The sequence below is a fragment of the Arachis ipaensis genome, chromosome B2 (genome assembly GCF_059453495.1).
Source record: "Arachis ipaensis isolate K30076 ecotype BB chromosome B2, ASM5945349v1, whole genome shotgun sequence".
NCBI classification, from domain to species: Eukaryota; Viridiplantae; Streptophyta; class Magnoliopsida; order Fabales; family Fabaceae; genus Arachis; species Arachis ipaensis.
In genome coordinates this window covers 96,493,534-96,517,050 of record NC_142437.1, presented here as the reverse complement: position 1 = coordinate 96,517,050, position 23,517 = coordinate 96,493,534, and the positions used below count along the sequence as shown (strand labels likewise).

The 23,517-nt window shown below is 34.7% G+C and overlaps 1 non-coding gene across 1 annotated transcript; it reads left to right on the top strand.

The window, feature by feature from the left end:
* Window positions 1-7,503: 7,503 nt before the first annotated feature.
* LOC148574929 (small nucleolar RNA R71) lies at window positions 7,504-7,611 on the top strand. The gene has a single exon (XR_015906298.1). It is a non-coding gene; the product is annotated as a small nucleolar RNA R71 (small nucleolar RNA).
* The last annotated feature ends 15,906 nt before the right edge of the window (window positions 7,612-23,517 follow it).

Sequence of the window (23,517 nt, the reverse complement as noted above, 5' to 3'; positions counted from 1 at the left end):
AAATTATTTGATGTTGTTACTTTTTCGGTAAAAACGAGTATAACTTTTGGTTCATTCGAGCGTCTGATTTCAGTTCATTCTGCAGAGCTATTTGAAGATCGTCATTTATGGATTCTAGTTTATCTCGATCACCACTTATGCGCCGAGATGAGAAGCACAGAAAGGAGCGAGAGCATGCATGCTATTTTTAACAAGTTTATCACACGCAATAGCTCATTGATTCAATTTGTGAAGCAATATGATAATTGCTTAGGAAGCAGAGAACAAAGAGAGGGAGAATTTGATGCTGTAGATTTTCACACCGTGATACCATGTGCAACAAAATCAACAATAGAGGCTCAATTTCAGCACATGTATACTCACGACAAGTTTAGGAAAGTTCAAGCATAATTAAGAGAAAAGGTGAATTGCATAACAAGATCAAACATTCCACTCTAGGTTTTACGGCATAAGAAGTTATAGAGCGGGTTTCTAACTCAATATTCAACAATTTTGTCATCACATACAATGCAGTATCACACGAAGTAAAGTTCCTGTGCTTGTTGTTTGAGTCAAGGGGTATACTATGCCGCCATTCTCTGAGTGCCTTAAGCTTTAAGTGAGTAGATAAAATGCCACCAAAATATATATTGGAATACTGGAGTAAGAACATAAAAAGGAGGCATACAAATATTAGGAGCAGCCAAGATAAGCCTCTATTGGAGCCAAGACACAAGAGATTCGACGATTTGGTATTTCAGTCGCACAATATTTGTGAATTTGCATCAAAATCAGAGGAACTGACTGGAATTCTACACCGGGCTTTTGATAATGCCATAGCTAAGATGCAAGAATATCAAGCAAAAAGTAAAAGTAAAAGTTCGTTATCTCATAAAGACGCTACATTGAGTGATATTAACGAGCTTCAAAGCCCCCCACGTATTAGAACAAGAGGCCGTCCCAAGAACAGATTGGGATCAAATATGGAAAAAAAAGATTGCAAATGCAACAAAGAAAAAGAAAAAGCCAGCTCTAAACGAGGTAGCATTGATTTGCTTTTGATTAGGAAAAATTCACTTATGTATTTTGCTAATATATGATTTATTTTTTTTTTTTTTTGCAGTTGAACCTTTTAGATGGTGGATCAATGATTCAATCAAGCTCCAGCCTTTATGAAGCACAGGATATGAATATCCCGGAGAGGATTATAGAAGTTTTTGTTTTTATTAATATAAATTTTGATTATTGTATGACTAAATTTTGGTTCATTTGAGTTCTAGGAGGGTTAATTTCGATTCATGTTATGTTTTATTGAATAGTCACTTTTTTGTTTTTCATATTAGCTTTTTGAAATTGAGTTATGTCAAACAGTTTAGGTGTTTCTAAAATTAAATAGTGATATATACATTTTTTTGGTTCATTTCGTGCACTAATTTTGGTTCATTTGTGTTTTGGGGGCTCTTGATGTTTGATAAATACATTGAATCCATTCACTGTGAACCTAGATTCATTCAATACAGCAGCCCAGACAGTTCCAACAAATATATACATTAAAAGTAACAGGAACATTAACTCTTACATCAAGATATATACATTAAAGAAGAAGTGTTTACTTTTTTACATCGAGTTAAACAAATTAGTGTTAATTACAATTCCTTATACCAAGTCAAAGAAACTATAACCTATTTAATTTCTATATCCCTATATGTTAATTTACAAAAAGGGCTTGAGAGGGCAGTGGATGGCTTTGGGAGTCTTATCGCTTCAGATGCTTCAAGGACTTTGGTTCTCAATTTATTTATCTTGTGCAAGAGAATGGTTGGACCACATTCCCACCTGAAAGCATCTATTTCTTCCTACAACACAAGTGAAAGAAGTTGCTTAATTTGAACTCAAATGAAATAAGAAATGAAGCGAAGTAAATTAATTTAGAAATTACTTACTGGTGCACGAAATCGTGATCTTTACTTCCTTGGTAACAGTGCTAAAAACTACATACGCACGTTCATGTTCTTAATTCTATTTTACAACTTCGTACAACTAACCAGCAAGTGCACTGGGTCGTCCAAGTAATAAACCTTACGTGAGTAAGGGTCGATCCCACGGAGATTGTTGGTATGAAGCAAGCTATGGTCACTTTGTAGATCTCAGTCAGGCGGATTCAAATGGTTGTAGAGTTTTCATAATTAAAAAATAAATAAAACATAAAATAGGATAGAGATACTTATGTAATTCATTGGTGAGAATTTCAGATAAGCGTATAGAGATGCTTTCGTTCCTCTGAACCTCTGCTTTCCTGCTGTCTTCATCCAATCAGTCCTACTCCTTTCTATGGCAAGCTGTTTGTTAGGCATCACCGTTGTCAATGGCTACATCCTATCCTCTTAGTGAAAATAGTCCAATGCGTTGTCACTGCATGGCTAATCATCTGTCGGTTCTCGATTATACTGGAATAGGATCCATTGATCCTTTTGCGTCTGTCACTACGCCCAGCACTCGCGAGTTTGAAGCTCGTCACAGCCATCCCTTCCCAGATCCTATTTGGAATACCACAGACAAGGTTTAGACTTTCCGGATCTCAAGAATGGCCGTCCATGGGTTCTAACTTATACCACGAAGATTCTGATTAAGGAATCCAAGAGATACTCATTCAATCTAATGTAGAACGGAAGTGGTTGTCAGGCACGCGTTCGTAAGGAATGATGATGAGTGTCACGATCATCACATTCATGTTGAAGTGCGAATGAATATCTTAGAAGCGGAACAAGTTGAATTGAATAGAAAAAATAGTAGTACTTTGCATTAATTCATGAGGAACAGCAGAGCTCCACACCTTAATCTATGGTGTGTAGAAACTCTACCGTTGAAAATACATAAGTGATAAGGTCCAAGCATGGCCGAATGGCCAGCCCCCAAATGTGATCTAAAGATGAAACTAAAGATCCTCCTCAATACAATAGTAAAAAGTCCTATTTATACTAGACTAGCTACTAGGGTTTACAGAAGTAAGTAATTGATGCAAAAATCCACTTCCGGGGCCCACTTGGTGTGTTCTTGGGCTGAGCTTGAAGTTTACACGTGGAGAGGTCATTCTTGGAGTTGAACGCCAGTTTGTAACGTGTTTCTGGCGTTGAACTCCACTTTGCAACTTGTTTCTGGCGCTGAACGCCAGACTACAACATGGAACTGGCGTTCAACGCCAGTTTGCGTCATCTAAACTCGGGCAAAGTATAGAATATTATATATTGCTGGAAATCCCTGAATGTCTGCTTTCCAACACAATTAGAAGCGCGCCATTTGGAGTTTTGTAGCTCCAGAAAATCCACTTTGAGTGCAGGGAGGTCAGAATCCAACAGCATCTGCAGTCTTTCTTCAACCTCTGAATCTGATTTTTGCTCAAGTCCCTCAATTTCAGCCAGAAAATACCTGAAATCACAGAAAAACACAACTCATAGTAAAGTCCAGAAATGTGAATTTAGCATAAAAACTAATAAAAACACCCCTAAAAGTAACTAGATCTTACTAAAAACATACTAAAAATAATGGCAAAAAGTGTATAAATTATCCGCTCATCACAACACCAAACTTAAATTTTTGCTTGTCCCCAAACAACTGAAAATCAAATAGGATAAAAAGAAGAGAATATACTATAAATTCCAAACTATCAATGAAACTTAGCTCCAATCAGATGAGCGGGACTTGTAGCTTTTTGCCTCTTGAATAGTTTTGGCATCTCACTTTATCCATTGAAGTTCAGAATGATTGGCATCTATAGGAACATAGAATTCAGATAGTGTTATTGATTCTCCTAATTCAGTATGTTGATTCTTGAACACAGCTACTTTATGAGTCTTGGCCGTGGCCCTAAGCACTTTGTTTTCCAGTATTACCACCGGATACATAAATGCCACAGACACATAACTGGGTGAACTTTTTCAGATTGTGACTCAGCTTTGCTAAAGTCCCCAATTAGAGGTGTCCAGGGTTTTTAAGCACGCTCTTCTTTTGCTTTGGACCTTGACTTTAACTGCTCAGTCTCAAGTTTTCACTTGACACCTTCACACCACAAGCACATGGTTAGGGACAACTTGGTTTAGCCGCTTAGGCCAGGATTTTATTCCTTTAGGCCCTCCTATCCACTGATGCTCAAAGCCTTGGATCCTTTTTATTACCCTTGCCTTTTGGTTTTAAGGGCTATTGGCTTTTTGCTCTTGCCTTTTGGTTTAAAGAGCTTTTGGCTTTTTCTGCTTGCTTTTTCTTTTTTTTTTTCTTTTCTTTTATTTTCGCCATTTTTTTTTCTGCAAGCTTTTGTATTTACTGCTTTTTCTTGCTTCAAGAATCATTTTTATGAATTTTTAGATTATCAAATAACATGTCTCCTTGTCATCATTCTTTCAAGAGCCAACTTATTTAACATTCATAAACATCAACTTCAAAAGACATATACACTGTTCAAGCATACATTCAGAAAACAAAAAGTATTGTCACCACATCAAAATAATTAAACTAGTTTCAAGGATGAATTCGAAACCATGTACTTCTTGTTCTTTTGTAATTGAAACATTTTTCATTTAAGAGAGGTGATGGATTCATAGGACATTCATAACTTTAAGACATAGACACTTAAATACTAATGATCATGTAATGAAGACACAAACATGGATAAACATTTAACATAGAAAACGAAAAACAGAGAATTTAAGAACAAGGAATGAGTCCACCTTAGTGATGATGGCGTTTTCTCCTTGAAGAACCAATGATGTCCTTGAGCTCTTCTATGTCTCTTCCTTGTCTTTGTTGCTTGATCTCTAGTGATTTTGGTGCTCCTATCCTTAGTTGTTCCCAATAATTGTGTGGAGGAAAATGTATCCCCTGAGGTATCTCAGGGATCTTTTGATTTGCAGTCAAATATTCTACCACTGAGCTATAGACCCTTGAGATGAATCTCTCCATCTCCTATGACTCGGAGGTGGAAGCTTTTGTCTTCCCTTTCCTCTTTCTAGAGGTTTCTCTGGCCTTAGGTGCCATCAATGGTTATGGAAAAACAAAAAAAAAACTATGCTTTTACCACACCAAACTTAGAATGTTGCTCGCCCTCGAGCAAAAGAAGAAAGAATAGAAGAAGAAGAAGAAGAAGAAGAATAAGATGTGGAGGAGATGGAGGGATGTGTGTATTCGGCTATATGGGTGGGATTGGGTGGGAAAGAGATTTTGAATTTTGAAGGTAGGTGGGGTTTTTGGGGAAGAGTGGATGGATGTGAGTGGTGGTAGGTGGTAATAGGGAAGAGAGATTGAGGTGATTGGTAAAGGGTTTTGGGGAAGGGTGTTTATTGGGAAGAGAGGATGAATAAGAAGAGGGGAGAGTATGAGTGGAGGTGAGTGGGGATCCTGTGGGGTCCACAGATCCTGAAGTGTCAAGGATTTACATCCCTACACCAATTAGGCATGTAAAATGCCTTTGCATGCATTTCTAGCGTTCAGCGCCAGCTCTTCTCAGGGTGCATTTCTGGCGTCTGAACGCCAGGATGTTGCTTTTTTCTGGCGTTCAATGCCAGATCCATGCTCTGTTCTGGCGTTGAATGCCAGCCAGATGCTCCTTACTGGCGTTTAAACGCCGGTAAGTCCTTCCTCCAGGGTGTGATTTTTCTTTTGCTGTTTTTGATTCTGTTTTTAATTTTTGTATTTATTTTGTGACTCCACATGATCATGAACCTAATAAAACATGAAAGAACAATAAAAATAAAAATAAAATTAGATAAATAAAAATTGGGTTGCCTCCCAACAAGCGCTTCTTTAATGTCAATAGCTTGACAGTGGGCTCTCATGGAGCCACACAGGAGATCTGGTCAATTTTATAGACTCCCAAAACCAAACTTAGAGTTTGGATATGGGAGTTCAACACCAAACTTAGAGTTTGGTTGTAGCCTCCCAACACCAAACTTAGAGTTTGACTGTGGGGGCTTTGGTTGACTCTGCAGTGAGAGAAGCTTTTCATGCTTCCTCTCCATAGTGACAGAATGAGATCCTTGAGTTTCAAACACAAGATTGTCCTCATTAAGTTGAAGGCTCAATTCTCCTCTGTCCACATCAATCACAGCTTTTGCTGTGGCTAGGAAGGGTCTTCCAAGGATGATGGATTCATCCTCATCCTTCCCAGTGTCTAGGATTATGAAATCAGCAGGGATGTAAAGGCCTTCAACCTTTACTAACACGTCCTCTACTTGTCCATAAGCCTCTTTTCTTGAGTTGTCTGCCATCTCTAATGAGATTCTGGCAGCTTGCACCTCAAAGATTCCCAGTTTCTCTATTACAGAGAGTGGCATGAGGTTTATCCCTGACCCAAGGTCACATAGAGCCTTCTCAAAAGTCATGGTGCCTATGGTGCAAGGTATCAGGAACTTTCCAGGATCCTGTTTCTTCTGAGGCAATGTCAGTTGATCTAAATCACTCAGTTCATTGATGAGCAAGGGAGGTTCATCTTCCCAAGTCTCATTACCAAATAATTTGGCATTCAGCTTCATGATTGCACCAAGGTACTTGGCAGCTTGCTCTTCAGTAACATCCTCATTCTCTTCAGAAGAAGAATACTCATCAGAGCTTATGAAGGGCATAAGGAGGTTCAATGGAATCTCTATGGTCTCTAGATGAGCCTCAGAATCCTTTGGTTCCTCAAAGGGAATCTCCTTGTTGATCACTGGACGTCCCAAGAGGTCTTCCTCACTGGGATTCACGTCCTCTCCCCCCCCCTGTAGGTTCGGCTATGATGGTTAATTCAATTGCCTTGCACTCTCTTTTTGGATTCTCTTCTGTATTGCTTGGGAGAGTACTGGGAGGGATTTCAGTGACTCTTTTACTCAGCTGGCCCACTTGTGCCTCCAAATTTCTAATGGAGGACATTGTTTCATTCATGAAACTCAAAGTGACCTTAGATAGGTCAGAGACTAAATTTGCTAAGCTAGAATGATTCTCCTCAGAATTCTCTGTCTGTTGCTGAGTGGATGATGGAAAAGGTTTACTATTGTTAAACCTGTTTCTTCCACCATTATTAAAGCCTTGTTGAGGCTTTTGTTGATCCTTCCATGAGAAATTTGGGTGATTTCTCCATGAGGGGTTATAGGTATTTCCATAAGGTTCACCCATATAATTTACCTCTGCTATTGCAGGGTTCTCAGGATCATAAGCCTCTTCTTCAGAAGATGCCTCTTGAGTACTGTCGGATGCAGCTTGCATTCCATTCAGACTCTGAGAAATCATATTGACCTACTGAGTCAATAGTTTGTTCTGAGCCAATATGGCATTCAGGGCATCAATTTCAAGAACTCCCTTCCTTTGAGGCGTCCCATTACTTACAGGATTCCTCTCGGAAGTGTACATAAACTGGTTGTTAGCAACCATGTCAATAAGTTCTTGAGCTTCTGCAGGCGTTTTCTTTAGGTGAATGGATCCACCTGCAGAATGGTCCAATGACATCTTTGATAACTCAGACAGACCATCATAGAATATATCCAGGATGGTCCATTCTGAAAGCATGTCAGAAGGACACTTTTTGGTCAGTTGCTTGTATCTCTTCCAAGCTTCATAGAGGGATTCACCTTCTTTCTGTCTGAAGGTTTGAACATCCACTCTAAGCTTACTAAGCTTTTGAGGAGGAAAGAACTTGGCTAAGAAAGCCGTGACCAGCTTATCCCAAGAGTTCAGGCTATCTTTAGGTTGAGAATCCAACCATATTCTAGCTCTATCTCTCACAGCAAACGGGAAAAGCATGAGCCTGTAGACCTCGGGTTCGACCCCAGTGGTCTTAACAGTATCACATATCTGCAAGAATTCAGTTAAGAACTGAAAAGGATCTTCAGATGGAAGTCCATGAAACTTGCAGTTTTGTTGCATCAGAGAAACTAGTTGAGGCTTCAGCTCAAAATTGTTTGCTCCAATGGTAGGGATTGAGATGCTTCTTCCATCAAACTTGGAAGTAGGTGTAGTATAATCACCAAGCATCCTCCTTGCATTATTATTTTCGGCTGCCATCTCCTCTTCCTTTTCGAAATTTTCTGTAAGGTTTTTTCTGGATTGTTGTATTTTAGCTTCTCTCAGTTTCCTCTTCAGAGTCCTTTCAGGTTCAGGATCTACTTCAACAAGAATGTTCTTGTCCTTGCTCCTGCTCATATGAAAAAGAAAGGAACAGAAAATAATAATAGGAAACATTTTTACCACAGTATAGAGGTTCCCTTGTTGTTAGTAGAAAAAGAAAGGGAATAAGAGTGAAGAAGAATGGATAATCCAAACACAAGGGTGAGGATAGGAGCAGAGATATGAGATGAGAAGAAGTGTTAGTAAGTAATTAAATAAATAGAAGAAGATGAGAGGGAGGAGTTTTCGAAAATAATTTTTGAAAAGGGGTTGATGATTTTCGAAAATTAAAAGAGAAAATAAAATTAAAATTAAAATTTAAAACAATTAATTAATTAAAAAGAAATTTTGAAAAAGAGGGAGGTATTTTCGAAAATTAGAGAGGGAAGAGTAGTTAGGTGGTTTTGAAAAAGATAAGAAACAAACAAAAAGTCAATTAGTTAGTTGAGAAAAGATTTGAAAATCAATTTTGAAAAGATAGGAAGATAAGAAGTTAGAGAAGATATTTTAAAATCAAATTTTTGAAAAAAAAATATGATTTAAACAGATATGATATAAAGATATTAAGAAGATTTGAAAATTAAATTTGAAAAGATAAGAAGTTAGAAAAAGATTTTGAAATCAAATTTTGAAAAGATATGATTGAAAGAGATTTGTTTGAAAAATATTTGAAATTTTAAAATCAAAATTAATGACTTGACTCACAAGTAATCACAAGATATGATTCTAGAACTTAAAATTTGAATCTTTCTTAACAAGCAAGTAACAAACTTGAAATTTTTGAATCAAAACATTAATTGTTGATAATATTTTCGAAAATTATGAGATAAAATTAAGAAAAAAAATTTTGAAAAATATTTTTAAAATTTTCAAAAATAAATAAGAAAAATGAAAAAGATTTGATTTTTGAAAAAGATAAGATTTTCAATTTGAAAATTTGATTTGACTCATAAGAAACAACTAGATTTTAAAATTTTTTGAAAAAGTCAATCCAAATTTTCGAAATTTATGAGTGAAAAAGGGAAAGATATATATTTTTTTATTTTTGAATTTTTAATTATGAGAGAGAAAAACATAAAAAATGACTCACAACATGAAAATTATGAATCAAAACACATGATGCATGCAAGAACACTATGAATGTCAAGATGAACACCAAGAACACTTTGAAGATCATGATGATCATCAAGAACATGTGTTTGAAAAATTTTTGATGCAAAGGAAACATGCAAGACACCAAACTTAGAAATCTTTAATGCTTAGACACTATGAATGCAAAGATGCACATGAAAAACAACAAAAGACACAAAATAAGAAAACATCAAGATCAAACAAGAAGACTTACCAAGAACAACTTGAAGATCATGAAGAATACTATGAATGCATGAATTTTCGAAAAATGCATAAATTTTTAGAAAAAATACAATTGACACCAAACTTAAAAATTGACTCAAGACTCAAACAAGAAACACAAAATATTTTTTATTTTTATGGTTTTATAAATTTTTTTGTATTTTTATTTTATATTTTTCGAAAATAAATTTTGGAAAAATGAAAAAGTAAAGAAAAATTTTGAAAGATTTTTGAAAAATTTTTGAAAACAAAATAAGAAGAAATTTACCAAATCTGAGCAACATGATGAACCGTCAGTTGTCCAAACTCGAACGATCCCCGGCAACGGCGCCAAAAACTTGGTGCACGAAATCGTAATCTTTACTTCCTTGGTAACGACGCTAAAAACTACATACGCACATTCATGTTCTTAATTCTGTTTCACAACTTCGTACAACTAACCAGCAAGTGCACTGGGTCGTCCAAGTAATAAACCTTACGTGAGTAAGGGTCGATCCCACGGAGATTGTTGGTATGAAGCAAGCTATGGTCACTTTGTAGATCTCAGTCAGGCAGATTCAAATGGTTGTAGAGTTTTCATAATTAAAAAATAAATAAAACATAAAATAGGATAGAGATACTTATGTAATTCATTGGTGAGAATTTCAGATAAGCCTATAGAGATGCTTTCGTTCCTCTAAACCTCTGCTTTCCTGCTGTCTTCATCCAATCAGTCCTACTCCTTTCTATGGCAAGCTGTTTGTTAGGCATCACCATTGTCAATGGCTACATCCTGTCCTCTCAGTGAAAACGGTCCAATGCGCTGTCACTGCATGGCTAATCATCTGTCGGTTCTCGATTATACTGGAATAGGATCCATTGATCCTTTTGCGTCTGTCACTACGCCCAGCACTCGCGAGTTTGAAGCTCGTCACAGCTATCCCTTCCCGGATCCTACTCGGAATACCACAGACAAGGTTTAGACTTTTCGGATCTCAAGAATGGTCGTCCATGGGTTCTAACTTATACCACGAAGATTCTGATTAAGGAATCCAAGAGATACTCATTCAATCTAATGTAGAACGGAAGTGGTTGTCAGGCACGCATTCGTAAGGAATGATGATGAGTGTCACGATCATCACATTCATGTTGAAGTGCGAATGAATATCTTAGAAGCGGAACAAGTTGAATTGAATAGAAAAAATAGTAGTACTTTGCATTAATTCATGAGGAACAGCAGAGCTCCACACCTTAATCTATGGTGTGTAGAAACTCTACCGTTGAAAATACATAAGTGATAAGGCCCCGTCATGGCCGAATGGCCAGCTCCCAAACGTGATCTAAAGATGAAACTAAATATCCTCCTCAATACAATAGTAAAAAGTCCTATTTATACTAGACTAGCTACTAGGGTTTACAGAAGTAAGTAATTGATGTAGAAATCCACTTCCGGGGCCCACTTGGTGTGTTCTTGGGCTGAGCTTGAAGTTTACACGTGGAGAGGTCATTCTTGGAGTTGAACGCCAGTTTGTAACGTGTTTCTGGCGTTGAACTCCACTTTGCAACTTGTTTCTGGCGCTGAACGCCAGACTGCAACATGGAACTGGCGTTCAATGCCAGTTTGTGTTGTCTAAACTCGGGTAAAGTATAGACTATTATATATTGTTGGAAAGCCCTGGATGTCTAATTTCCAACACAATTGGAAGCGTGCTATTTGGAGTTCTGTAGCTCCAGAAAATCCACTTTGAGTGCAGGGAGGTCAGAATCCAACAGCATCTGCAGTCTTTCTTCAACCTCTGAATCTGATTTTTGCTCAAGTCCCTCAATTTCAGCCAGAAAATACCTGAAATCATAGAAAAATACACAAACTCATAGTAAAGTCCAGAAATGTGAATTTAGCATAAAAACTAATAAAAACATCCCTAAAAGTAACTAGATCCTACTAAAATTAAAACATATTAAAAACAATGCCAAAAAGCGTATAAATTATCCGCTCATCACTTATCTATTTCCAGTTTCTACATTTATACTTCCTTTTTTTTATCTTTTCAAGATCAATTGTTTCCATCCATTTTATCACATATATCCTGCAATCATAACTAAGAAATAAATAAGAAAGTAAAATATAATTAATAGGAGGCACAATAAAACATAGTAATAATAGCACTATAGCAAAGAAATATTTTACTTTGTTCATTGACTGCTGATCGTGATATACGGTGCTTCAACGCCCTCTTCGTCTTCCATCAAAAGTTTTGCCTCGGCATAAACCCTCATCTGGGATACTATTAAGTCCTGAAAAGGATACAAAAAGTGTACTTCAATTCAGTAATAATTGAAGGAAATTAAGCCCACAAACAATGCTCACTCAGGCACAAAGAGTGATTGATAATGGCTAGAAATAAGAGATAATTTACAACATAAATATGTATTACGTAAATAACTTACAACAAATTTGTTTAAAGTTATTCTTGATTGAGGTATTTCATCTTTCTTTTTCTTGACAGGGTCAAGTACATAGAAGGCCTTCTTCTTAACATCGGCAATCTACAATCACCAATGTCCTCCATGACAAACTGTTACAAATAGCTAAAGTTTTAGAAAATGATAGAATATTTCAGTCTAAATATAGCAAGTGACAGAATTATTAAAGAAGTTTTAGAAATCACAACTTACAAATGAATGCGATGCCAGTTTTTTTTTTTTTTGTCAAGAAAAGGGAGGTAGTTCTTATATTGAGTGATCTAGTAGGCCTTCTTAGTGTTTGGATCAATGTAGTCCTCATTATGGAGTCTCAGCATTAAACTCTACAAAATGAACCTCAGTTAAATCACAAATGAACTGAATTACATCAGATTTGAACAAAAATTTATAAACATTTAATCAGCAAGAAAAACACATTTTTAATTCATTTCTACATAGAAATGAACTCAATTAAACTAACAGATAAACTGAATTATTTATCAGAACCAACAAATTACTTAAGGAATAAAAAAATTTGCTTACCACAATATCTGTCGGCACGTGGTATATTTCTTCCTCAAATCGGTGACATTTTCTGCCGTTGAGAACCATACACATTGCAGAGACCACCTATAGGAAGACAATTTATTTGATATATGGGTATAAAATTTTTTAGAAAAATCATTAATGTTAATGTAATAGCCGAAGAATTTATCGTATTTTCTACATCTTGTTCGGGTCTTAGAGACATGAAGTGGAATCTTGCCCCCTCCAAATGGGCTTCATGGTCCAACATGAATATCGTGTCATACTCATTGGTTGTATCTTTGTAAACCTTTAATTGTGTCATCTATTGATAAAATTTCTCCCTCAACTCCTCTATTATTTCTTTTTCCTTGCTCAAACTCGGCTCCGCACTAGTTCCCTCAGCAAATTATAATGCTGTTATCACCCCAGCATCCATCACCACCTCTACCAACATTTCAAGTTATGTTACTGTTGGTTGAGAGGTTGGGGGACTTGGTTGAGAAGTTGGGGGACTTATGCCAAGGCTAGTGCATCATCTTCCCAATGATGAGGACGGGGAGAACTGCAAGACGACAAAGGAAAGTTTTAACTAATAATAAAAAAGCATTATGATATAACATCAAAACTAATAAAAAAGGATATTAATTAAAAATTACACATTTAGTGGAGGTTCTTGCTCCGTTTGCCTTGTGGAAGATTCTTCGCTGGCCTGGTGTTGGGGTTCCGAAGGGTAGCTGTAATAAACAAAAAAGAGTTCAATAATGAACCAAAATTACTTCATATTTTAACTAGTAAGCTCAATCATCAAGAAGAACACATCGAATTCATTTCTGGACTCAAATGAACCTCAAATAAACTAAGGAATAAACCGAAATTACTATTATATACTATCAAAACTAATAAAAAAGATTTTAAGTAAAACTTACACATTAAGAGGTTCTTCTTGTTCCAATTGCCTTACCGGAGCTTATTCGCAGGGTTGTTGCTGTGGTTTCGGAGGGCAGCTGGATTAAACAGAAAAGAGTTCACTAATGAACCGAAATTAGTATCATATACCATCAAAACTAATAAAAAGAATTTTAAGTACAACTTACTCATTGACAGAAGCATCTTCTGTTTGACTTTTCGAAGAGACATAGATAAAGGTCTGTTGATGTTTTATTATCTCTTACACAAGAAAACTTGGAAGAGACACTGCAATAGGAACTCTAAGGAAGGTGAACAAGAAAGAAGTTAATGTTGAATGATTAGAATAGGAACCGAGAAATTGAAAGCTACACATTAAAAAACTCACATATCCAAAGGTTGAGACTGAGTTTCTTCTCGAACCGCAATGATTTGTTGTTGAAGATCAGGTGTTGTGCTACTGACAATTAAACAAAAATTATTACCTAAATTTCGAAGACCAACGTAAATATTTCAACTTACATAGTTGGAGGTTGTAAACTCTGTTTTTCCTTTTTTGATGTCGTTTCTTTCTGCTAAAAAATGTCACCAGGGTTTCAGGGATATTTTTCCTAATAAAAAAGATACCAAATTAAAATCTTTAACCAAGATTAAAGGCAGAGGACTAAAAACTCATCAAATTCATTTTCGGATTCCAATGAACCTCAATTAAACCAAAAAATGAACAGAAATTACTTCAGTTTTTGACATCAAGTAAACTCTATTTTTCATGCTATTTTTTGTTCTAAAAATTGTAACCAGGCATTCAGGGGTATCTTTTCTTATAAAAAAGATACAAAACTAAATCATCAACTAAGATATTCTAATTAAAAGCAGAAGAAGTAAATAAAAGTTAAGAGGAATTACTTGGCATTGCTCGGTGCATTTACAGACCGTGCCAAACTTGTCTGTGTTTGTAACACAAGTTCGATTTTGCTGCTCAAATTCACAGTCGGCAGTCTAAGCAAAAAAATAAATATTATTCAGTAAATCCAAAGAAATTACATAAGGTTTTACATAGGAAAAGTTAGCATAGAAAGAAAAGGTTAGCAATCTTACGTCTGCGATAAATTATATCGTGCATCCATTGAGTCACGGTCATCCGAAACAACATTTGTTTTTTCAACTCCATCATTTTCTCTCTTCATTCTTTTTTCTTTTTGTTTTCTTTTTTCAGCACTCGTCTCCTCTATTTGTTCACTTCTGAAAATTCATAAAATAAGTTTTAATTTAAAACCAAGATGAACCTTAGTTAAAAAATAAATGAACCGAAATCATTTCAAATTTGAACAAGTAGTTAAATAGAGTCAATCATCAACAAAAACACATCGAATATGTACTGGTGACAAATATAGAGCTGTAACTAACCTAACTAGCACACATGAATAATTTTCAGCAAATCCAAGCGAAACTATATCAAATGAATATCAAATAAACGTAGAAATGAACTGAAAATACTCATTTCCGAATATTACTTGTCGGATTTAGTTTTGTTTTCCGAATCCATCAGAATAATCTTCCTTATTTTACTTGTCAGATTCAGTTTTGCTTTCTCGATTTCTTATTCTTCTCTGCAACACATACAAAAAACTTTGTTAAAATAACAATATAAAACTTTAAATAAATAGATAGTTTTCGATAAGCGATGGTGAGAAGTATACTCAGATTCAAAAAAACTATCTTCTTCCAAAGACGATAATTTTATTTTTTTTTTCTTTCTTCTCCTTTTCCTTCTTTTCCCCCCTTCTTTTCTTCTATCACTCCTCCCTCAATCTGCTCTTTTCACAACTCCCTAAAACATAAACTTATTTAGTTAGCAGAGTATTTTAGAAGCATCTGAACCAAAATTTCAAGAAAAATGAATTTTTTTTTTATTTACCATTTCATTAGTTGCTTCCAAAGCAATCCGCTCGAGCAACCTCCTCCGTGTCTAGTGGGATACCCAAGGTGGCCCGGGAGCATCATCTGCTTCTGATTGAGGAAACTTCGTTTCATGAAAATATATTAACATTAAAACGAAGACGCAGCCATCAATGGAAAGTTTCTTTCCTTCTCTCTGGGCTTTGATTCCCTTCCTCAGGAAGTTCAGCACATGAGATGCCCAATCCCATCGTCGGATGGTGTCCACATGAAAGGCAGGTGGCTTATGGATCAGGGAGACTGTGCTTACTGTTGTCGGCAATAAGAATCATTTCTGGACAAAGACAACAAAAGTCCTCTTGAATTTTAGGTAGTTCTCCTCCCCTTCAACACTCATATCAATGACAGATTTTGTCAAAGATGCCAAAGTAGCACCTTTGAAGCTATCAATTATCTCCTTCTATTCTTAAATCAGTTTGCTCTATGTAACTTTAGGAAAATGATCTCCTATAATATTTTAATATAAACAAATCAGTCAAAAAGGCTCTGTTTCATTTTCTGTATTCAAATGAACCTAAAATAAATTAAGTAATGAACCGAAATAACTTAAAGAATAACAAAAATATCAAAAAGAAAAAATATAAATGTAAAAGGTGGAAAGTATAATATCACCGGAATTTATGCCCAACGCATCTCATATCTTGGCAAGGGTTATGTATATTCTGCCATAGAGAGTGTCCAAGCATCCATGATAGGCATCAAGACAACAAATCAATTCCCTCAAGAGCTTGTGAGAGATGTTCATTTCCGGGATATGTGCCATCGCACCGAATCTCATTCCTTCAACAATGTTTTTCTTTTCTTCACTCATTTCTTTGAACACCCTAGCTATTAATTTTGTTTGACATCTCAGATCATGAGTTTTCTGCAAGGATTTGAAACAGTATCTTATGATATATTTATAACACAAAAATAGAGTTGATTTAATGTGTATATGCTTACATCATAGTGTGACTTCTCCTTTTTTGAGACTGTCATCTTTTTCATTTTTGCTATAAGGACAAAAAAATTTGGTCAATACTTAATAGGTGAACCTCACTTAATTCACAAATGAACCGAATTTGGTTAAGATTTGTTGAATACTTAACAGCAAAATCAAGTGAACCTAACTCAATTTCTAAATGAAACGAATTCCATTCAGATTTGAATAAAACGTGATAAATATTCAATCAGCAAAAAAAATACATTTCATTTTATTTCTGCATGCAAATGAACTCAATTAAACTAAGGAATAATAGATTTGGTGAACACTTAATAGTAGAATCAAGTAAAACTAACTTAATTCCCAAATGAACCGAATTCAATTTAGATTTGAACAAAACGTGATAAACATTCAATCAGCAAGAAAAACACATTTTTCATTTCATTTCTGCATGCAAATGTACTCAATTAAACTAAGAGATGAACCAAATTATTTATCAGAACCAATAAACTAACAACACAGTTTCATTCGTATGCCCTAGTTAGGGAGAAAAAATGCAATCAGAGAAACTTGATCTACTAAATGAACGAACTCAATCCAATAAACCTTAAATCGAACTAGAAAAAATACGAGATTTGCGAGAAATTAAATGAACATAATAACAATAGTTTTTCTCAGTACCTTGCGAAATCTTTATTCTTGTTTTGGTGTGTTTTTTGTTCTTCGTATTGAACGCTCAACCCGATTCTCCAGTAGCAGAGAATACGAATGAGTTTTGCGAGATTTTGAGAGAGATTTAAAATTCTGTAGTAGCAGTTTCGAGTTGAAAGATGGACGTTTTTTCATATTCAAGCTCGAAGTGACTTGGTAATGTTTGGGGGGTTTCTGCGTGTGTAATATATGTTTCATTAATGAGATTGATTTTTTGGTATTGGGCCTGCTTGGTTGGACTTGGATAGAAAATTACTTGGATGTGTAGCCCAACTGTAAATAAAATACATAATCAATAATATTTGTACTGATAAGAGAGTGAAAATCACTCTCTTAACTTAATTGACACAATTAATTTCTTTCTATAACTATCTTCTCTCATTTAATTACACAAAAAGTCAATTCCAAATTTAATGTGAACCAAATCCCAAAAAATTCTTTTACATTATTACATTCATAATTTTATAATTTTTTTCCAAATAAAAAATTTAAATTCTAATATTTGTAATACTAAAAAATCTTAAACCGCCTCAATACATTTTATAAAAAATAAAAACATCTTAAATTTGATTAGTCTCTGTTTATTAAAAATCAGAAACGTCTAAAATTATTAGTTTTTGACTTCCAAAATAAAATACTAAATAATAAATTAGCACCAATTCATTGATTATAGATATTATGTGTTTAAAATTATAGATGTTATACATATAAAATTATGGATATTAAATTAAAAAATTTTAATAACTTTTACTATACAACTCATATTTTATATATATACTATTAAAAAATAAAACATAAAAAATAAAATATAAACAAAAATTAAAATTAAATTTTTTAAAATAATCATAAACTCATCATATTAAAATTAATAAATAAATATACATGTGAATATTAAATAAAAAATATTAAAATAATTAAAATCATGACCCATTCGTACACATATGAGATAATTTAAAGAATACAATATAACACATAGTTTAATTTGGTAATATTAATTATAAAAATTTATTAATTATAGACATTATATGTATGAAATTATGAATGTTATAAGTACAAAATTATAGATATTATTAATATGAAATCATAGATATTATGTGTATGGATTTATGGATGTTATGAGTAAATTTATTAATTGAATAAATTAATTTAACATTTTGGCATTTTTTTCAAATCCATTTATGGTAAAATTTAAAAAAATCTATGTTAACTTGATAATTACTTACGTAATAACTAAAAAATAATATGTGTATGGATATAATAACTAATAAATATTAATTTAATTTTTGGATGTTAGTTGTATGTAATTATAGATGTTATGCATGTGTATGAATGTATTAATGTTATGTGTGATGCGGATTTTACAAACCACAAAATACCGGCAAGTGCACTGGGTCATATCAAGTAATAACTCATGGTGAGTGAGTGTCGATCCCACGAGAATTAACGAATTAAGCAAACAATAGTCAACCGATTAATCTAGTCAGACAATCAAATTAGGGTTTCAGAAAGCTTTAAACATAAACAGCAATTAAACAAAAGAAAATAGCGAGTGTTGAAAGGTAATATGATTAAAAGAGTTAAGGTTTTAGAGATGTTAAAACTTCCGGATCAATACCTTTCACTTTCCACCTTGATCATGCAAAGATATTTCTATGGTAAATCATTAGTAATCAAACCCAATTCCTTGGTGATTCAATTTCTCTTTAACATAATTAATCGCTAATCCCTTAGTCAATTACTTACGAAAAGAGTTGAAGAATGTTCACTGATTTACAAAGCCACACAATTCATAAGAATCTCCCCTAGTTGATTTTATGTCGCATATCAAGTCTAGTTTCAAAACTTAAGAGTTATAAGAATCAGTTTTCAAGCTTAATTTAATTAATCAATTTTAAATCTTTTCTTGAAATGATATCAATGCATAAATCAAAGGTAGAAAAGCTAATGTATTAATCCATCGAATTAAGAGAGCTCCTAACCATAACTAAGAAGAATTAGTTGCTCATGTTCTTTATAGAAATCCTAAATTCTGAAAAGTAAAAATTGCCTAAGGAGGGGAGCCCTCTCTAAGTGTCTGACTTCTCCCTTAAATACTAACCCTAAAAAAATTCAAATTCAAAACTTAAAACAGAATCAAATCTAACTAATTAATGATTGCCTCCAACAAAGCTTTCAATCTTTTTCTCTTGAAAATTCTCAACTAATGTTGTGATTGGTGGATCTAAGTTGAGCCTTTGATGAGCGGATAATTTATACGCTTTTTGACATTGTTTTTAGTATGTTTTTAGTAGAATCTAGTTACTTTTAGGGATATTTTCATTAGTTTTCATGTTAAATTCACATTTCTGGACTTTACTATGAGTTTGTGTGTTTTTCTGTGATTTCAGGTATTTTCTGGCTGAAATTGAGGGACTTGAGCAAAAATCTGATTCAGAGGTTGAAGAAGGACTGCTGATGCTGTTGGATTCTGACCTCCCGGCACTCAAAGTGGATTTTCTGGAGCTACAGAACTCGAAATGGTGCGCTTCCAATTGCGTTGGAAAGTAGACATCTAGGGCTTTCCAGCAATATATAATAGTTCATACTTTGGTCAAAAATAGATGACGTAAACTGGCGTTCAACGCCAGCTTTCTACCCAAATCTGGCGTCCAGCGCCAGAAAAGGAGCCAAAACCAGAGTTGAACGCCCAAACTGGCACTAAAACTGGCGTTCAACTCCAAGAAGGACCTCTACACGTGCAACACTCAAGCCCAGCCCAAACACACACCAAGTGGGCCCCGGAAGTGGATTTATGCATCAATTACTTACTCATGTAAACCCTAGTAGCTAGTTTATTATAAATAGGACCTTTTACTATTGTATTAGGCATCTTGGAACGCATAGTTCTTAGACCATGGGGGCTGGCCATCTCGGCCATGCCTGGACCTTTCACTTATGTATTTTCAACGGTAGAGTTTCTACACTCCATAGATTAAGGTGTGGAGCTCTGCTGTTCCTCAAAGATTAATGCAAAGTACTTCTGTTTTCTATTCAATTCATCTTATTTCGCTTCTAAGATATCCATTCGCACCCAAGAACGTGATGAAGGTGATGATTATGTGTGACGCTCATCACCATTCTCCCCTATGAACACGTGCCTGACAAACACTTCCGTTCTACATGAAATAAGCTAGAATGAATATCTCTTAGATCTCCTAACCAGAATCTTCGTGGCACAAGCTAGAATGATGGTGGCATTCAAGAGAATCCGGAAGGTCTAAACCTTGTCTGTAGTATTCCGAGTAGGATTCAATGAATAAATGACTGTGACGAGCTCAAAACTCGCGATTGCAGGGCGTTAGTGACAGATGCAAAAGGATAGTAAATCCTATTCCAGCATGATCGAGAACCGACAGATGAATAGCCGTGCCGTGACAGGGTGCGTGAGCATATTATTCACTGAGAGGATAAGATGAAGCCATTGACAAGGGTGATGCCTCCAGACGATTAGCCGTGCCATGACAGGGCATTGGATCATTTTCCCGAGAGATGATCGAAAGTAGCCATTGACAGTGGTGATGTATCACATAAAGTCAGCCATGGAAAGGAGTAAGACTAATTGGATGAAGATAGCAGGAAAGCAGAGGTTCAGAGGAACAAAAAGCATCTCCATTCGCTTATCTGAAATTCCTACCAATGAACTACATAAGTATTTCTATCCCTATTCTATTAATTATTATTCGAAAACACCATTATCAATTTATATCTGCCTAACTGAGATTTGCAAGGTGACCATAGCTTGCTTCATACCAACAATCTCCATGGGATTCGACCCTTACTCACGTAAGGTATTACTTGGACGACCCAGTGCACTTGCTAGTTAGTTGTATCGAAGTTGTGAACCATGGTATTGGCACCATGCTCTTGGCGCCATTGCCAGGGAAAGAAAGAGTCATAAATTTTACATAATTAAAGTGTAATCACGATTACGCGTACCAAGTTGCTCACGTTGCCAGGGATTGTTCGAGCCTGGACATCACAATTTCGTGCACCAAGTTTTTGGCGCCGTTGCCGGGGACTTAATTGTTCCTGTTTGGGCGCCAAGAATCATCTGAGATCCCAATCCCGGCAACAACACCAAGCTTTTGGCGCCGTTGCCGGGGATTGTTCGAGTTTGGACAACTGACGGCTCATCTTGTTGCTCAGATTAGGTAATTTTCTTTTCGTTTTGTTTTCAAAAAAATCTTTCAAAAATATTTTCAAAAATCTCTCATCTGTTTTCGAAAAAAAAATAAAAATGTTTTCAAAAATTTTATTCAAGATTTTTAAGAATGAATTCTAGTGTTTCATGAAGCATGTAAAGCCTGGCTGGCTGTAAAGCCATGTCTAAATTCTTTTGGACTGAGGCTTCCAAACCATCAGAGGTAAGTCACATACTTGATAAATGATGAGCAGCAATTTGTTATCAAGAGCAATATACTCTGGTGTTAAATGCTGAAGCTTGGCTGGCCATTGGCCATGTCTAGTGTTTTGGACTGGAGCTTTCTTTGAAAGCTTGGCTGGCTAGTGAGCCATGTCTAATTCCTGGACTGAAGCTTTAGACTAAGAATGCAAGATTCCTGGAATTCATATTAAAAATTTTGGAATCCTTATTTTCCCTTTTCAATAAATTTTCAAAAAAAATCCAAAAAAATTAGAAAATCATAAAAATCAAAAATATTTTCTGTTTCTTGTTTGAGTTTTGAGTCATATCATAAGTTTGGTGTCACTTGCATATGCATCTTGCATTTTTTCGAAAATATCATGCATTCATAGTGTTCTTCATGATCTTCAAGTTGTTCTTGGTAAGTCTTCTTGTTTGATCTTGATGATTTTTTGTTTTGTGTCTTTTCATGTTTATCATATGCATTCTTGAATTCTTAGTGCGTAAGCATTAAAGAATTCTAAGTTTGGTGTCTTGCATGTTTTCTTTGCATTAAAAAATTTTCAAAATTATGTCTATGATGTTCATCTTGACATTCAAAGTGTTCTTCGTGTTCATCTTGACATTCATATCATTCATGCATGCATTCATTGTTTTGATTCAAAATTTTCATGCATTGAGTCTTTTTGTTGTTTTTCTCTCTCATCATAAAAATTCAAAAATCAAAAAAATATCTTTCCTTTTTTTCTCTCATCAAATTCGAAAATTTGAGTTGACTTTTTCAAAAATTTTTAAAATCAAATTGTTTCTCATGAGTCAAATCAAATTTTCAATTTGAAAATCTTATCTTTTTCAAAATCTTTTTCAAAAATCAAATCTTTTTCAAAATTCTTAGTTATTTTCGAAAATTCCAAAAATATTTTTCAAAAATCTTTTTCTTATTTTTATATCAAATTTTCGAAAATAACATAATCAATTAATGTTTTGATTCAAAAATTTGAAGTTTGTTACTTGCTTGTTAAGAAAGATTCAAACTTTAAGTTCTAGAATCATATCTTGTGATTTCTTGTGAATCAAGTCATTAATTGTGATTTTAAAATCAAATCTTTTTCAAAAACAATTTCTATCATATCTTTTCAAAAATATCTTCTTATCTTATCTTTTTCAAAAATTTGATTTCAAAATATCTTCTCTAACTTCCTAACTTCCTATCTTTTCAAAATTTATTTCAACTAACTAACTAACTTTTTGTTTGTTTCTTATCTTTTTCAAAACCACCTAACTAACTCTCTCTCTCTCATTTTCGAAAATATCTTCCCCCTTTTTCAAAATTTCTTTTTAATTTATTAATTATTTTAATTTTTAATTTTTAAATCTTAATTTTCGAAAAAAAATACTAACATTTTTCAAAAACTATTTTCAAAAATCACTAACTCCTTTTCAAAAATAATTTTCGAAAATTCCCTCCTTCTCTCTCATCTTATTCTATTTATTTATTCATCTACTAACATCTCTTCCTCACATCATCACCAAATTCGAACCCCCTCCTCTATCTGTGTTCGAATTTCTTCTTCTTTTCTTCTACTAACAATAAGGAACCTCTTTACTGTGACATAGAGGATTCCTCTTCTTTTCTTTTTCTCTCCTCTTTCTTATGAGCAGGGACAGAGAAAAAGGCATTCTTGTTGAAGCTGATCCAGAACCTGAAAGGACTCTGAAGAGAAAATTAAGAGAAGCTAAATTACAACAATCCAGAGACAACTTGATTGAAAATTTCGAACAAGTAAAGGAGATGGCACCCGAACCCAACAACAATGCAAGGAGAATGCTTGGTGACTTTACTGCACCTAATTCCAATTTACATGGAAGAAGCATCTCCATTCCTGCCATTGGAGCAAACAACTTTGAGCTGAAACCTCAATTAGTTTCTCTGATGCAGCAGAACTGCAAGTTTCATGGACTTCCATCTGAAGATCCTTTTCAGTTCTTAACTGAATTCTTGCAGATATGTGATACTGTTAAGACTAATGGAATAGATCCTGAAGTCTACAGGCTCATGCTTTTCCCTTTTGCTGTAAGAGACAAAGCTAGATTATGGTTGGATTCTCAACCCAAAGACAGCCTGAACTCTTGGGATAAGCTGGTCACGGCTTTCTTAGCCAAGTACTTTCCTCCTCAAAAGCTGAGC